Source organism: Schistocerca americana, chromosome X (genome assembly GCF_021461395.2).
Source record: "Schistocerca americana isolate TAMUIC-IGC-003095 chromosome X, iqSchAmer2.1, whole genome shotgun sequence".
Classification (NCBI taxonomy): Eukaryota; Metazoa; Arthropoda; class Insecta; order Orthoptera; family Acrididae; genus Schistocerca; species Schistocerca americana.
Genome location: NC_060130.1, coordinates 829532238 through 829551477, shown reverse-complemented (window position 1 = coordinate 829551477; position 19240 = coordinate 829532238).

The following is a 19240-nucleotide window of genomic DNA, read 5'->3' as shown; positions in this document are numbered from 1 at the left end:
CGGCTAATTCGTTGCACCCTCGTGTAGAAACGCTCGCCCAATTTCTCGGCGTCTAATAAGCTCGTTGTCAGCGATTCGTAAATGCCCAAACCGGCCAGCTAAAAGCTGTTAAATGAGTGCCGTGAACAAAAGGGCCGACAAACAAAAACGGCGCGCCAGCTTTCGGGGCTGTGTATCGTGGCGACAAACCGTCAGGGAGCTGGCTTTCATGTAGCGTGAATAATGCAGCCGCCCCTCCAGCCTCCCTGCATTCCGCGACTCCTCTACAAGGAGTTTGCTTTTTATCCGAACGAGAAATATTTCGCCTAGAAGTGATACGGAGCTAGCTTGCTACAGCGTCACATTCGCACGTCTATTAATCCCTGTCCCTCTCCCCGGCGCGCACGTTGCTTCTACAGACTGACCCTGTCATTATGTCTGTGGGTGGCTCTAACGGCCGTCATCAATTCCGCGAGGCCAAAATACTAAGTGTGCTCTTTACTTCCGTCTGTCCGCGGTTATCGCGACGTGGCGGCCCTCTACACTTCTGTTTATAGCTCCTCGCGCTGTCTGATAACAGACTGTTTGCCCGCGAGATTAACGTACATAGCGATCCTAGAGTGAGAGAATATGGCTGCGGCCACTGCCGATCTCATGATAACGTTACTGGAGTAGCCCTGTTACTATGCAAACGACCACTTACATTATTTTGGGGGAAAAAGCACCCAATTTTTACGTAGTCTGTAATCAGTAGAAGAACGACAAAGTAAGAGTAGGGTATTTACCGTTGCTAAATTGAGGGTTTCCGGTGGAGGTCACTATTTTATTTGTGTAGAGGTGATTTCATTATTTCTTGTTTCCTCTTTTTACTTATACATACAACTCTATTTCACATGCCACCGTAAAGTGATTGACACGAGGTTCATAGTTAACCAGTAATTTCTGCCTTCCTGTTTCATGTGCGAAAAATCGGCCTACAAATTTAAAATTAGAATCGAAATGAAGATTTCGTATTTTTATTGCAATGACAGTCAGGTGCCGTTAATTATATTAGTCTGCTTACGTCTTGATGAAATTAGTTTACACATTTTTGTGGGAAGAACTACTTTAAATCTCTATAGCTATGAGACCTAAAATTTAACGTAACAATTGCACTCGGCGGTTATGGACGTAATTTTCCTGAAGAGTATGATGACTCTGGAAGTTGAACTGCTGAAGACTATTGGCAATTATTTAAAACAATAAAGCACAATTATGACTATGTTTTTACTGTATTTGACTACGCTGTTGGCAATTGTTTTCAGACGGTAGTGTTCGTGTAAAAATAATTCAAGTATTGAACCTAAATGAAATAATACGTTTAATTAAGTCCAAAAAAGACGCACATATTTTTCTGCGATTCAAACACTGTTAAGATACGATCTGCTTTACATTGGAATACTGTGTCGCTATGGCAATGCATAGGCGAATATTGGAAATCTATAAATACGTATATCGACAGTACTATTGTTGCAATAAATGCTTTGAAATACATCAAAAGGTGAAAATGATGGAATTTCGTTATAGTAAATGTAGGTTGGCGTGAAGTTCAGTATACAGCTTCAATAGTTACACCGAGTTAAGAAAATTTGAAAGAAAGGTGGAACGGCGAAAAATGGAAACTTGTACAATGCTTCATCGAATATGTTCGTAAGTGCAGCAAATTTGATGGTAAAATGATCATGGCATCCCTATCGAAACGCCAGTGGCAAAACTCGAGATGCATAATTCGTAGCACTGAAGATGTTTTGTCCATAGAACTTGACGACGTGTCTGCTACTTAGCGTCTCGACTCACACAATGGATGAAACGTGCTGATTGTCGGCACTTTTTTCTAATAAAACAGTAGTTGGGCGTCTAGATAGCATAGAAATATTTCGCATAGCCCCTATATTTTATAGATCGGTGTCGTACATAGTATGTAGCACACCGTATTTTAGTCACGTATCTTCGTTTTCCCCTGAACAACATCGTACTTTCTTTTATCATTCCGTCTAACCTCGTAGCTAATTGGGACATACTGCTTTCCGTACCTGGCATAAAGTTGCTGTACACGATCAGGAAATTTCCTTGCGTGTCTTTGATGAAATCTAGTACTATACTTCTCATAATTTCAGAGTGCGAACGCGTATTGGTCCCTTCAGAATGACTCGATATTTCTGAACGCTTAATGCTTCGTGATGTACCAATTTCCAAAGCAATTTATCTACCGCAAGAAGTATAAATGGTGTAAAACAGTTTTATGTCGCATACGGTCCTGGAGATTCGAATGCACACACCGCGCCTCCTACCGCGTCTTATTGTCTTCTTTTAGAGCCTACGGGATCTCACTGTGTCAACAAAGACGTAAAAAGGTCTCGCCTGAATATACGAGGAGCATAAAATCGAAATCTCGCGACGCAGCCGCTTGCTTTACTCCAGAGAGCTTCTGGTGAGCGCTTCCGTTTTGTCGCCTCAGTTTCCTGAAACACCACTTTATAGCTCCTACCCCTGAGAGGTGGTCGCTATTAAGGAGCAAGTCCTTCCAAATTTTGCCGAAGAGGTTCATTTTCGTTAATATTAAATACTGCCAAATTTTATTTTTTACCTACACGTTTTTCAAACGTGTGGATTTTTCATGTTTCGTTGTTTCTGACGATCATATCGACGTTAGTTTCGTGTAGTTTCATCCAGTCCCACAATTGTTTCCAGAAGTGTGACACTTTAAATTTCTGGAAACTTTCCTGAACGGAGGTCGCAACTGTCTCGCAAGCGTAGAAAAATTACAGTTATATCTCTTTAGTCGAACAAGAACGAATTTGTCTAAATATTTGTATTTACAGCTAAATACGAGATGACGAAGGAATGTGTAAAGAAAAAGCTGCGCGGAAGAGAATTGTTATAGTATTGTTTGCTGTATGTTAAAATGTCTGTCACTTCAGGCGAACCTACAAAATCTCTGACAAAACACTGCCCCCAAAGTAGTGGTCATATCTCCGATGTCAGTAATTGGTTGCGAATGCGAACTGCTATAAAAACCGTACCGAGCGCAGCTTATACCACTTGTTGATGTCGACGGCCGTCGGCGATAGGCTGCACTGAAACGCGACAGCCAAGCTCTGCGACGGCTTCCCCAAGCCGCGTGCGTAGTAAAATAAATAACCATAATTCAGTTTTTCTCTAACACTTCGGCGCTATTTAGGTGGAAAATATTTAGCTGGCCAAGTGTTACTGCAAAAATTATCCGGCCGTCGGATAATATTTTAACGACTCTGAAAATTGCTGACTGGGCGATGCAATAGCCACAAATGTATGTTTAATCGTATACATGAAGAATTCAAGGAAGCTTTCACATGCTAAAAATAGCACCGATCGTAACTAGGGAAATAAAAATCTGTACAACGTGGCGTCTACGGATTATCTTTAAGTAAGTCTGTAAGTGTCAAGTTGTTATTCACAGCGACAGGACAGAGGAGTTCCACACCAGCTTCCCATCTAGGTGCTACCAAAGGAGTTTCAGAAGAATTCCATGGCTTGCCTTCCAATCAAGCGGAACGACGACAAACGTAGGAACGGTAAGTGGCATTTACTTTTATTGATTGTGGAAACCTGACAGCGTAATGAACATTCTGTGTTTAGTTGTTTGTTATTATTATGTCGATGTTGCACGTGCTCGTATCACTTAGGCTGTAAAATTCCCAACCAAAAAAGCCGTGTAAATACTTTCAGGATATGTAAGTATGTATATGTGCTTGTCCTTACACCGCATCTTCGTAGAACGCAAGACTGCACAGGCAGTCGAATGGTCAATTACAGCAGTGCATATTACAAACGCGCCTCACCGAGTGTTGCAGCGCATAGAAGTTGGTGGGCTCGGGACCCTGGCTGTTCCGTTAAATCTGTTGTTCACATATTCGGTGTTTAACTTGTATCAAAGCCGGGCCTGGCCCACTCGCACCAAACAGAAGCAGATGGAGCAGCGCTAACACGGCGATCAATGCCCGAGTTGGCTTGAATCTGATTATGTAAATTGCGTTATGCCAATTACGGCCTGTCCCCTTAAGATAACGGACCCGAGAGATGTTCGAATTTTGCGTAATAAACAGAAATACGCTTCACCTCTAATTTATCTAACCCAAAGGGGATGAAAATGCGTCGTTTCTGGGAACTTTGGTGTGGGTGAATGGAGATTGGCGCCTCGTAATCCGGACGCAACGTGCAACAACGTCCACTTTCACGTGCAAATGCCAGCCAGTCCTACTGGATAACTGTCTCTAGACTTAACACCTGTGAAACGTGAAATAAATGTATGGGTGTATTTTCAGATCTGGAAATGAAATACATCCTCTCTCTGTGGCTACTACTGTGTAACGTACTACGAGTTGGAAAAATTATTTAGAATTTAATTTTAGTACTTTGCATAGCTCTTAATCATATTCTGTAAGTTGCTAAGGACCTAAATACCTTACCGGCGTCGTTTTCTGACAAAACTGCGTACATCACATGGTACTCAGGCAACTAATGTAGAAAATATCCTCGATAAATACTGGTAATTAGTAACTCACTCCCTTCGTAAAACGTCAAAAAGCATCTTTATGAAATAGAATGCACGTAACCTTCTGTAAGTGCAGCAGAATAAATTATGTCTGCAGAACCTCCTTTGACACTGAATTTACATGCTGACTTCCTTTATCAGAGGCCATATAGAGATAGCGGACAATCGATATGAAATTTCGCAGAAATTCAACTGGCGTAAAGCCTAGATCGTTATCACTCCCTATCTCAGGCGGTAACTGCGTGTAATAAGAGAACTTCTTTTGCAAAATCGCAGCATTTGAGGTACGTCCTCTTAATTTCGTAACAAGTACGACTGTGTTAGATTTGTTATAATACGATAGTTCATTTTTGCCTGTGAGGATGAAATGTTGGAATCATGAAATCGGCTTTACAAGAGCGGACAGCCATCATCGAGCAGAATTAGTCAACGGCAATAAAATGGTCACAAGCAATTAAAGTTATATCTGACGGTCGTGGTGGCCGAGCGCTTCTAGGCGCTACAGTCTGGAACCGCGCGACCGCTACGGTCGCAGGTTCGAATCCTGCCTCGGGCATGGATGTGTGTGATGTCCTTAGGTTAGTTAGGTTTAAGTAGATCTAAGTTCTAGGGGACTGATGACATCTGAAGTTAAGTCCCATAGTGCTCAGAGCCATTTGAACCATTTGATGATGAGCGGATAAAACTGGGCCGTTGTGATGAATTATTGGAATGAAGAAAAAACTGAAATTTCAAGTGGCCCCTCTTGCTAAAGAGAGATCGAGGGATGAGGAAGTAATGTATGTTCTTGACTGTCAGTGAGTGGGCTATGCCTACCTTACGCAGATATTTCAGTATTTCACCTGTACTATACGTATGTAGCAAGATGAAGTCATTTCTTGATCTCATATCTCTAGTGAAACTTACGGCCTAACAGGGTTTTCACAGAACTGTCTAACTGCAGGCTCCACAACGGTCACATTATTCTTCTGAGCTCCATTCTTAAAATTTATAGAGTTTATCTGACTGTTTCAGAAAATACTGAATTTACTTGTGCATTAAGACTGAGCATTTTTAAAGCTTCCTTCCATATTCTAACTTACCTGTATACCGAGTGCCTCTAAATTTTTCCGCTACTACATTAATTACCGGCGGCACAAATTTCTTCTCGTAATTGTTTTTAAACGATGAAAAATCTTGCACGTGGGTTTCCGACGGTGTTAGGGAAATACTAGAACGTTTCATCGTTCCCCACATACTGTACTGGTAACTTGAGAACTGTGCTACGTTATTTATCAAAACGAAACAGAATTTCCGTGCAATTTAAAAATTTCGCGTTTTAAAACAAGCTGAAAACTTTTCCGGCTTCCTAATTGTAATGAAAGTTAGTTTCCATTGAAAATCAATTTCAAGTTGGTCTCTCCTTTCCCCAGGATATCGGGACTGCCTTCCTATGAATACTTACAGTTTGCCACGTTGGACCAAAAGCATGTTGCTGAGTCACATTGATGACCGGCAATTATTAATATTTCATGAATAAATATGCCGTGCGATGAAACTGCAGCAGGTCATCACAGAATAGCTCCAACACATGTGCTGGACCGATATTGCTGAAAGTTGTCCACTTGTGCTTCCAAAAAATAACAAAACGAATTTTCTGACGTGTACTTTCCTCGACTGAATAGTTATCTTAGAAATTTTATTTGTTTGATGTTACCGTGAAACTTGAGAAAACTGCCTTTCATTTGAATATCATGCTGAAAACGGTTTTAGCTACCTCTTCCTTATCTTCTACTGAAATTAAATGTGTACAGAAATATCCTCATAACAACAGCCACTTTATCGAATTTTAGCCTCAGCATGTTGTATTATTTTAGTACGTGGTGTTTGAAATTTCTCTTCAGGCCTTAATTTGCACAATATCTCATACTTTCGACTGAAACCAGTGGAACTTTTTTAAAATTTCAGTTACATTAAAAATATTTTTTGGAATGCAATGTGGAAGTGAAAAGCTACACAGTTCAGTAGTCCTGAAACAATGGCCTTTCCATCCTGTGCAACTTGGCCACAACGGCAATAGCAACAACAGCAAGGAAATTCCAAATAACTTGCAACCGAAATTAGTTTTTTTCTTCTACTGGAACCTTGATGCAATATCTACACACTACGCAAACTGACTTGGAATTTCGATCGCACGACCTTAAATGTCATTTGTCCGTGAACGTCTTTATAAACAATTCAAACATTGATTTTTTTGTTTCTTTTAAGCTGCAAATTTGTTTCCAGGTGAATATTGCCCCTAATACTGTGCTAGCGACTTCAGTGACATTTTCGCTAATTTTTTTTCAGATCCGAGTCAAGAACAAACGTTTTTCCGATGCTTACAGAATTTGTACATTTTCTTCATACACCTTTCCCTTACAAGGTAATACTTGGTTCAAATGGTTCAAATGGCTCTGAGCACTATGGGACTCAACTACTGTGGTCATCAGTCCCCTAGAACTTAGAACTAATTAAACCTAACTAACCTAAGGACATCACACACATCCATGCCCGAGGCAGGATTCGAACCTGCGACCGTAGCAGCAGCGCGGCTCCGGACTGGAGCGCCTAGAACCTCTCGACCACCGCGGCCGGCTAATACTTGGTAAGACAATATTAAAGAAAATATAGTATACTAAAACAGCACATTCCAACTTTTCCTTGTTCGTATTGTTACTGATGAAGTTATTTAATTCCTCGTCTCTGTAAAATATGTGACATCAAAAAAGCTGTAAATGTGCGTAGCTTTATCTGATTTCATTAGGAACTCATTATTTGAGTTAAAATATTTACCGGAACAAAGAACATAATGAATTTTGGGATATTGGTTTCCACTTTTTTTCTTTAGACAAAGAAAGAATATACGTTTCATTCATGGTTAACGCTTAGTTCGGTGAATACAGACAAAACAATTATGTTAAAAATTGTTACACCAATCTTTATTTTTGCTTTATGCAAGTGCATGCTTCATGGAGGAAGATTTTTGAAGCGCTAGTCGAAAATGGAAATATATTCCCTAAAATTAACTTCTTATTTTTTCTATGTTAACATATTCGATGACAGATATCAGGAATCAATTAACATTCGTTTTATTGTTGAAAGAGATTTCGGCTCAGATAAGAATGTTATGAGTTTTATCGTAAGGCTTCCTGTGAAACTGAAAATATTGGACTCAGTAATAAGTACCCACTATATTACTCTAACGCTGGCCAGAGTGGCCGAGTGGTTCTAGGCGCTACAGTCTGGAACCGCGTGACCGCTACGGTCGCAGGTTCGAATCCTGCCTCGGGCATGGATGTGTGTGATGTCCTTAGGTTAGTTAGGTTTAAGTAGTTCTATGTTCTAGGGGACTGATGACCTCGGAAGTTAAGTCCCATAGTGCTCAGAGCCATTTCAACCGTTACTCTAACGCTAGCATGCCCTCCCAAGATCCACAATCCCTAATTATATACGTAGCTAAACATCTTCCTTGTTGATTCTTTATTCATTCTGTGTGATCTGTGAAGTTTTGGACTTGCATTGAGTATCGGTCATGGCAGTTGAGGACAATGTGCACAACATTCCCTATGCGGACGTGGAAACTATCTTATGAATACTATGTTCTCCTGCGAAATTAAGAAGTCGAATGGAAAAACGAGACTGGTGGTCTAACATCAAGAGCTAACGTCGAAAATTCTCACGAACAAGAGCGCTAAACACACAAATTCTGTCTCCGCTCTTCGTTTCTCCTGCTTTTCGGCACTCCACACGAACCTGCCGATATAAATAATTTCAGATACGTGTTAACGAATTTCTCTTCAGTAATGATCAACAAATGAACAAAAACTGATTGGTATCCCAGTCAGAAAGTTTGATGATATTGGTACAGCACCAGCGCAACCATACGCTTAGAGTTGTTCCAAAAACCAATTGGCTGTGAATGTCACATTGACGCAGATCGCCTTTCTGTGTAGTCATTGTATGTCTCTCGCTAGTTTTCAACCCTTTTTTATAACAGAAATGGCCATTCGCTGTCCAGTTAAACGATTATTAAACTCAAATGCTGTCATCTGTGTAGCCAACATTATGTGAAACATGTGTTATGCATTGTTTCCTTTGAAATTATAGAATTCATGCAAACCATGTAAAATTAGCCAAAACAAATGTGGAAAGCTATTTGCAAACGAAATACGTGACTTCTGGCATGACAATACCATTGGTGCTCTGAGGTTCTTACAAAAGACCCTACTGCAGATTACCATTATTATGATCAGTAAACGTCCTCTCATCGTTCCACACTTTCGGTGGGTGGAATGTTATGGAGCTTAATGTCTCATCTTCATGTACGAAATCCAGTATTTGTTCCACTGTAGTGGATTGCGTCGTTTATACACAGTGGTAGTATACGAGAAACGACGGTAGAGTGAAACTGATAATAAACTGTAAGGTATGTCCTAGAAGTGTTTGACGCGACACTGCCGAGGCCGAAATCTGCGAGATGGATGTTTCTGCGAATACGTGGCTAGTTTGCTGATTACTCAGCTGGAAGCGGGCCCTAATGACGCGGCCGTTGGCGCCACCTCCCCTGGCGCTCATTAAACGGCGACGCCTGTCACTCCTCCGGAGCTCTCCATAACCGACGCCAGAGCGTTGCAACAAATATTAATTTCTTAAAAAGACTGCCTAGCATAATAAGCACGAAACTTTTAATGTAGAAAACCCTGTCCACGGAACCGGCGCCATTATACGAATGGCCGCTGAAAGCTGCTGCCGCTCTGTCGGCTCCCTCTTAATTGAATTGTGAAATGAAGCAATCAGACATTTGAATTCGGTTTCTATACCGCAAGATATTTTCCTATTAGGACAACCAACAAAGAGTCGTGGTGTCTCCAACAATACTACGCACTTACCAGTCACAGTGTAAAGATATTATTCTACCTTAACGGAAGTATAGCATCCAATATTACGGTTCCGGCTTCTTTCTATTGTCTCTTTACGAGAAATCAGAACCTAAGATACGTTAATAGAATTTACAGAGCCGCAACTGATTTCAATACTTATAATATGGCCAATATTAATTTTTTAGCACTCCGTCGTCAGACTATGAGTGGCCTACCGGGACCATCCGACCGCTGTGTCATCCTCAGTTGAGGATGCGGATAGGAGGGGCGTGGGGTCAGCACACCGCTCTCCCGGCTGTTATGATGGTATTCTTGACCGAAGCCACTACTATTCGGTCGAGTAGCTCCTCAATTGGCATCACGAGACTGAGTGCACCCCGAAAAATGACAACAGCGCATTGCGGCCTGGATGGTCACCCATCTAAGTGCCGACCACGCCCGACAGCGCTTAACTTCGATGATCGCACGGGAACCGGTGTATCCACTGCGGCAAGGCTATTGCCCCAATATTAATTGCATTGTGCTTCTCAGAACTAATTTCGCCGCTAGTCTAAAGTGTGCATAACTCATCTCTATATAACTACTGCAACCAAAATACAGTTGATCCTGCCTACTATAGTTGAGTCTTGGTCTCCCGCTACGGTTTTCGCCTCACACACTTCCCTCCATTACCAAATTGGTTACTCTTTCACGCATCAAAATGTGTCACATAAACGGGTCACTGTTTCGATCATTTCTTTGTATACCAGATGTAGAAGTATGAAACCCAATTTTGTTGCAATAATTATACCCCTGTTGTTTGAAACTGATAAACCAAATTTTATTCAAAGTAATCTCCATTGATATTAATAAATTTCTTCCTCTTCTTCGGCAGGCTTTGAATACCACGCCAAAAAAAAAACAGTTCTTCTTTTGAAGCGAACCAGTCAGTGAGCCGTTGTGGTACATTTTCACACGAACTGAAGCGTTGTTGAGCGAGATGCAAATAGATGATAATGGGATGGAGCCAAGTCTGGAGAATAAGTCGCATGCCCTAGTATTTCCCAACCGAACGCCGTGATCGTTTACGTGACCTGTTTTGCTATGTGTGATGCGGCGTTATCATGGAGCATTATGACTGTGTTGTCTTTTTCCGTATTCTGGTCGTTTTTCATGCAATGATCGATTTAAATCGATCATTTGCTGTTGGTAGCGATCATTGTTAACGGTTTCACCAGGTTTTAGCAGCTCGTAATAAATGACACCCGTCTGATCCCACCAAACACAGAGTATTGTCTTCTTTCCAAAGCGATTTGGTCTTGTAGTGGATGTCGATTGTTTGACTGGATTCAGCCTTATGACGCTTAGGATTCTTAAAATTATCCATTTTTTATCACCTGTCACTATTCGATGGAGAAACGTCTTCCTTTTGTATCTGGTTAGAGGCGTTTCACAAGTGGTCTTTCGATCTGCTTGATGTCTTTCATTCAGTTCATGCGGAATCTATTTTCCCACTTTGTGCAAATGGCACTGAGCACTATGGGACTTAACTTCTGAGGTCATCAATCCCCTAGAACTTAGACCTACTTAAACCTAACTAACAAAGACATCACACACATCCATGCCCGCGGCAGGATTCGAACCTGCGACCGTATCGGTCGCGCGGTTCCAGACTATAGCGCCTAGATCCGCTAGGCCATTGCGGCCGGCCCCACTTTCTGCACCTTTCCCATAGCTTTCAACTGAAGAGGAACGGTTTTCTGCGTCGCATTCGATTGTTTCGCGAGTTCCTGTTAAATTTTAATATCACCTTCATCCAATAAGGCTTGCAATTCGTTGTCTTCGAACTTTTTCGGTGATTTCCTGCGTTCTTCGTTTCTCACGTCGAAATCACCACTTCTGAATTTTTGAGCCACTCGAAACACTGTTTTCGAAAGAGCATGTTCGCCGAAAGCTTCGGCAAGCATTCGATGCGATTCTGCAGCGGTTTTCTTCAAATGATAACAGAAAACCAATGCCGTCCGCAAATCGTAGTTCGTAGGCACGGAACTCGACATGTTTACGGGTTTGAAACAGATATCGATATATGGAACTTGGTTTACTGTGTGTTGACAATCGTCCACAGCCGTTACAGGAAACAGATGGCGCTGCAGAGGCGGTCTCTTGGGCCCTACACTGACGGCTAGCACCATCTATAGGCAAATTCCGGCTTCATACTTTTACACCTGATAAATTTCTTTTCTATTCAGCTGAATTCAGTAGCCCCCATTAATTATCCGATCTATCCATCTAATCTTCAGCAGTCTTTTGTATCACCACTGCTATTCACTCTTTGCCTGAGGTGCTTCTAGTTCACATTTCATTCCGTACAAAGCCAAACTTGAGACAAATACCTTCAGAAAAGACGACCTAATATTTAAATTTATAATAATCAGTAGTTCTGCATTCAGGCTGACTGCGTAGCCATGGTAAAAGTGAAAAATCGGGGAAGGAGTGACTTTATTCTCAATATGACATGTTTCGGAATTTATCCATCGTCAGATATCTGCAGAAGATCCTATACAAAAGTATTTTAAAAAGTCGTGGTCATGAATAGCTGAAGTGAAGTGATTTAGGGGAATCACCGAAAACGTAAATCAGGATGGCCAGACGAGGGTTTGAACCGTCGTAACCCGGAATGCGAGTCCACTGTGCTAACCACCTCACTCGGTCATGAATAGCTATAGCACTCCACTTTGACTGAAATCACCTGTCACAAACTGTGCTACACCGATCCAGGAGCGATTGCTGGATGTAGATACGGCGTTTCAGGCTGCATATGAAACGATCATTCGCAGACACATGTCTCCGGAAGGCGGACCAGTAAGACGTTTTGCCACCAGGTGGCATTACAAAATGCATAGTTGCGCCAAGGAGCATCAGCTAATGTATATTTATTATACCGTGTGTGATGGCTGCGAACCAACTCATAATATAAGAAATATATTCTTTATACTAATGATAATGACGACAATACAGTGATAAAAGATCACACGAAATATTTGCTTGAATTCGGGAGTATTAGGCGACGCCACACGTCGTCAAAAATTGCAGTAATAACAATTGTGCGATTGGACAAGCGACATTAAAGTAAAATATAAAACACAGTGCAAACATACGCGATAAATTTAAATACAGACAGAAAAAGAGGAATGCAATACATTTGTTACAATTAGGACTGTCCGTCTGTCAAACTCAAACGCGGTACCAGGAAGTATCCGAAATGCGCTATTGTGTTTACAGAATTTAGAAGAAACATTTACTGCTGAAGAGCACAACCAGTTTTTTATTAAACGAAGAAGTATCTTAGTACAACGAAAATCAGTCGTGGTGGATCACTCGTCATGTCCATATAAAACTAAAAAATATAACTTGGTTCCACGTACCGTCCAACGTGAAAATGGTTGCGTCTCGTAACGCTTTACAGAAGTTGTACATTAAAAGTATTAAACACATAGTGAAATCGTACATCCCGTACATCCCAAACCATAAAACACAGATAGTATTAAAGAGAGAGAAGGGGGGTGGGGGCGGTGGGGGAGGAAAGTGAATGGAGGGAAAGTGCACTATACGAAAGTGACACTGAAACCCGGGCGTTTATCAGAATCAGGCATTGGTACCACACAGTCACGCACATAAGTAATCCTGGAAAATATCGAAAAACCATTTTCGGTTAGAGCGGATCTGTTCATTCAAGATTCCGTGTTGATAAGCATTAAAAAGCGTATAAATCTCAGTTCTTCCAAAATGTCTGTCTTTTGGTTCCACGTGTAAAAACGTCAGAGAGATTTCAGTCGCATCTAATCGAAGCTTCGTTTTCATTATAACGTTCCCCTAATCTGGTTAAAAAGCAACGTTCTGTCTGCCCAGTGTAAACACTCTCACAGGATCCACAAGTGATTTTATATACTAAACATTTTGTAAATTTATTCTGCTTATTGTCAACAGATTGATGTAACAGTGTCTCACTATTCTTGCGAGCTACTGGAAGCCGACTTGTACATTGTTTTTTTTTTCTTTGTTAATATATTTTAAGTACTTCACACAAATACCCATTATAGGATATAGATACAAATTTAGGTGGATTCTCGGGAGGATCAGGCAAAGCATGTTATTCTGTTCCATATATCAAGTATAGTGTAATCGTTTTTCACACCTATTTCTTTAATTATATTAGTTTCTTTTTTACCACATGCTAGACTTAACTCATGTTTAGCTAACCTGTTGGACATTGACAAGAAAAAAAGCATTTTTACTTACGCGTGTTTGGCGAAAGTCCACAGTAATAATTACATCAGTGGTGGATGCTTTTCTGAAAATATCTAAACAACAATATGTAGATTGTCTAGTGATATTGAAGTCAATGTACTGAAGACTTCTATTTGATTCCAACTCTAAAATGGAGCGTAATTTTGAAAGCAACAGATTGCAGGAGCCTGCATCGTCGGTCATGGCTTGTTCTACTTTTCAGAGTGCAATAAGAATATCGTCTACATATCTACGATACAAAATTATATTATCTTATACTGCCCTATTACTCGTATTTGTAAAGAATTTTCTTTCTGTATTAGTAATGAAAATGTCAGCCAAAAATCCGCAAAGACAGCAACCCATTGCCGGCCGTGCTTTTGAAAATAAGTCTTGCCGTTAAAAGAAAAACAGTTAAAGGCTAGCATTATAAGCAAAAAATTTAACAGTTGAGTAATTTCTCCTGCGGTAAGTTTCATATTCTTGAGAAGATTAAATCTTAGGGTATCCGAAGTCTCTTAATATGGAACATTTGCATGCAAACTGGTTATATCCAGAGACGCCATTGCTATTTCATGTGGAATATTAGTTTCTTTTAACAACATCGCCACCTCGCAACTATTTTTGATGGGCCAGGTTTCCTGAAAAGTGAGTGCTGCTGTTAGATTACCATAGCAAAAATTTTAATACTGTAATTTGGACCTTCACATTCATCCACTACTGGACGTATTGGTGAATTTTTGCGTGTAACGCTACCCTTTAACTGTCTTACCTTTAACGGTAAGGCTTATGTTCAAAGGGACGTCCGGCAATCTGTTGCTGTCTTTCCTATTTTTTGTCCGACAGTTTCATTAATTACATAGAAAGAAAGTTCTTTACAAATAACAGGCAGTATCTGATAATATAATTTTGTATTGTAGATATGTAGTCACTATTGTTATCGCACTTAGAGAAACAGAATAAGACATGATCGACTTGGCAGGCTTCCGCAATCTGTTGCTTTCAAAATTATGCTTCATTGTGCAGTTGTAATCAAACAGAAGTCTTCACTAGTTCGATCTCACTGTCACTAGACAACCTGCAGATTTTTTTAGATATTTTCAGAAAACCATCCAGCACTGATGTAATTATTGATGTGGCCTCCTGCCACCCACACGCGCGTGAGCTTACTTTTTTCCTATCAGTATCGAACAAGTTTCCTGAACTTAGCTTAAGTCTTGCTCTTGTCAAAACAGAAATTGATATAATAACAGAAATAGGTCTGAAAATCGGTTACACTGAACGTGAGATACGGAACACTTGTAAATCGATTTTAAATAGCTGGAAAAAATCCTTCGCCAGATTTTCCTGAGAATCCATCTAAATTTTTATCTATATCCTACAACGGGCATTTGTGTGAACTACTGTCAGCACATTTCAAAAAATCCAGTACAATAATGGGCTTCCAGACACGCAAGAATTTTAAGACATTTTTGCATACATGTGTTGACAATAAGCAGAATATGTTTACGAAGTCGGGAGTACATAAAATGACCTGTTGCTTTCTGTGGCAGTGTATACATCGGGCAGACGGGGCGTGACCTTTTAACTACATTCAGGGAACACTATAGTAAAAACAAGACTGCTATGGGTTGTCATTTCAGTGATAAGAAGCTTCGTTTGGATATGACTGAAAAATCTATAACTATCTTAGACATAGAGCTACAAGACTTCAACATTTTGGAAGAAATTGTGAATTACAAGTATATTAATACTAATCAACGTGGAATCTTGAATAAACAGATCCGCTCTCACCGAAAATGGTTTTTCGATATTTTCCAGGATTACGTATGAGCGTGGCTGTATGTTACCAATGTCTGGTTCTGATAAACGGTCCTGTTTCAGTTTAATTTTGGTATAGCCTACCTTCCCTCCACCCAGTCCATTACCCCTTCTAATTTATACTGTCTGTGTTTTATGGTTTGGGATGTACGATTACACTATGTATTTTATACTTTTAGTTTATAACTTCGTAAAGCGTCACACGACGCTACGATTTTAACATTTGACGGTACGTTTAACAAAGTAAAATGTCTTAGTTTTGTATAGACATGACGTGTAATTCCCCACGACAGATTTTGCTTATACTCAAAAGATTCCTGTGTGTCATAAAAGACTGGTAGTGCTCATTAGTTGAAAATGGTTCTTCTGCTTGAAGTAAGCGCAGTAGAGCATATTGTCTACTCTCTAGTACCGGACTATCCTAATTTTAACGAAAGTATTACATTCCCCTACCTCTGTCTTAATGCCTGTATTTAAATTTATTGCGTAGGTTTGTACTGCTATTTGATATTGTAATTTTGTGGCTCCTGCCCTGCCGCAGTTGTGATTGTAGCTTTTGACGATGTGGTGCCACGTAATACTCTCGCAGTTAAACAAATACATTAGAAGCTTTTATAAACTTAAAGTTGTCATTATCATTTGTATAAAGATAATATTTCTTTTATAATATGTTGGTTCACAGCCATTAGACACACGGTGTAATTAATGTAAATTAGTTGATGCGCGTTGGTACCACTATACGTTTTGCGGGGTCACTTAGCTGCAAATACATCATCTTGGTCCACACGCTGCAAAACGGTCTGTAGTCTGCGAATGTTTGTTTTCATATAAAAATTGAAACGCCATATGTACGTGGCGCACTCGCTTCTTGTTCATCTATCTGGGATCCCTATCAGGTAGGACTGATAGAGGAGATAGAGAAGATCCAACGAAGAGCGGCACGTTTCGTCTCGGGATCGTTTTCAATGCCGAGAGAGTGTTTCGGAAATGATAAACAAGCTCCCCTGGCAGACGTTACGAGAGAGGCGTTGTGAATTACGGAGAGATTTATTATTGAATTTTTATGACAGCACTTTTCAGGAGTCGTATTGACCACGAGGAGAAATTTCAAGAAATTAGTGCCAGTATAGAGGTTTACCGACTATCATTCTTCCCACGTACTATTCGCGAGTGCAACAGGGTTGGAGAGATCAGATAGTGGTACCGAAATACTCGCCGACATACACCATTAGGTGGCTTGCGGAGTACAATGTAGATATAGGTGTAACACATTTCGTGCTACGTAATTTCAAAGTGTGGTCCCCTAGCTACCCGTCACAGTATCTTATAAATTTTTTTCAGGTATCTGATTATGGATAAATTTTGAAACATGTCACATGAGAACCAAAGTGAGTCCTTGCTGGTGGCTGACGTTTACCGTTACGACCAGTCATCCTGAATGGAAAACTACCGATCGTTATAATAACGGTCGCCTGACTCCTGCGTAACTTTATGTCACATTCATAATATTCTAATTTATGTGCGATGTTAGCGAATTTCCCTCTTTCTGTAATGCTTTCTGCCACCGATAGTTTGAATTTTATGTCCTCTGTGCTTCGGTCATCGTCAGTTACTTCGCCGCCTAAATAACAAAATACTCCTACCGTATCTGTTCCGCTCAGAATTGTCTGATTTAATTCGAATGCTTACTTTTGTTGAAATTCATCTTATAACCTCTTTTCAAGATACTGTTCTTTCCATTTAACGGCTTCTTCCACGTCTTTTACCGTCTCTGACATAATTACAGTTTCTTGAGTCAATCTAAAGATTTTAATTTCTTCTCCATGAACTTAAATTCATTTTCCAAATATTAATGGTATGATACGTACACATTTCATGAGTAATGGCACCCTAGTATCCTCTTTAGATCTGAGCAACACCACATGATTATAAGCAATATTATTTCAGCTATTAAGTGATAATTTCTTAAAGGTACTATCTGACATTAACGGGCGTCTACGTTGGGCTGATGTGCTCTACATGGCATGGAACTTTTTTCAGCCTTTCTGGAATTCCCTGCAGTTATAAACTGTTTATATCTATCTACAGATAACAATATTATAAGTGGAGCTTAGAACTTACTTTCGGTGATAGATCGTTGTTCATATATTTTCCGAATTACTAAGGAACTAGTTGTACCATGTTAGCGTAGGACTTCGAACTATGTCTTAAAGCTGCAATATATTTCTTCTAGCTCGACAAAACCAATGGTAGCAAGCGACCAGACTAAAACAGTCTTGTGTTTGTCCTCCGCCGTGTACGAGATCGGACACAATATACGTCGAGGAATAGCTCATTTCTGATCTGAATAGTCTTGTTTCATCTTTTATATAAAAATAATACTAAACTTAGAGGATAAATGTTACTGTAGAATGCTTATAAACTACAGAACATTCGCGAAAGAGGCCGAATACATAATTCTCTTACACATTCCTCTTGAGCACTGTTAATGAGTTCAAATTCGTCACTAAAATCTCTTCAAGGTGAATTTCAAAATAAATCGGAGGATTTATTCAAAAGTAGTAACAACTGGACATTGTCCGAAGAGAAATGGCAACAGACGGGAAAAATATGATGACCTTCTTGCAAAATCTTACAAGGCAAACGCACAGTATGGTTTATAGACTGAGTCAAAAGTGTTATTGGGGCACACACGCAGATATTATTTTCGTTTGATTCCACACGCCAATGGAGTAAATGCTACCACGCACCGACTGCCGTACAATGTACCTTTATCTCTATATTTTTCCTCGGGATGCCGAGTTCCCGTGTTGAAAAGGTGTCGTATTATTTTTGCACCAAATTGTTCTTTGTTGCATTTGAGTCTTCACATTGTGTGGGCTTCAACTTACATTCTGTGATGCAAGCTGCTGTATGCTTTCGTTAAAACACTTATAAACCAATATTTTCAGGTTGCATCAATGTGTTGTTCCTATTCTCGAGCGATGTCAATTACTAGATGTACAGGGTGGTCAGAAACAGTCAGAAAAGTTTGTAAGGGTGTTTCAGGGTATGCTGTACTGGGAAATAACTGTTAAGAATAAAATCTGGTACGTTGCGCCGTTTTCGAGTTAATTGGAGTTGAATGTAGCAAACCAGGACGTTGCGCGTGCTAATTCAAACGGTACGCCAGTTAAAATTATTGTCAGTTATTGTCGTAGCGTAAATGATAGTACACGAGACTGTTCCAGGCTTCAGCTCGGATTCGATTCTTACTACTGTCCCATGTCCAATTTTTTTATCATCCTCTTGTTCCGTTTTAGAAAGGCGAACGAAATACACGTTTTGTCACACCGTCTCTGGCGGGCCGCTTGAATTTTCCCGTGAGGGCCTGATAGGCTGACTTCAGTGTTAATTAACTCAAAAACGGTGCAACATTTCAAAATTTTTTCTTAACAATTATTCCTTAGCACAACCTACTCTGCAACATTCTTAGAACCTTTTCAGGTTATCTTTGACCAATCTATACATACAGTGTGTTTGTTTTAACCTGGGACAAATTGCTCTGAGCACTATGGGACTTAACTTCTGAGGTCATCAGTCCTCTAGAACTTAGAACTACTTAAACCTAACGACATCACACACATCCATGCCCGAGGCAGGATTCGAACCTGCGACCGTAGCGAACTTGGAACAGCTAAATATATCTTGAAAATTGAAC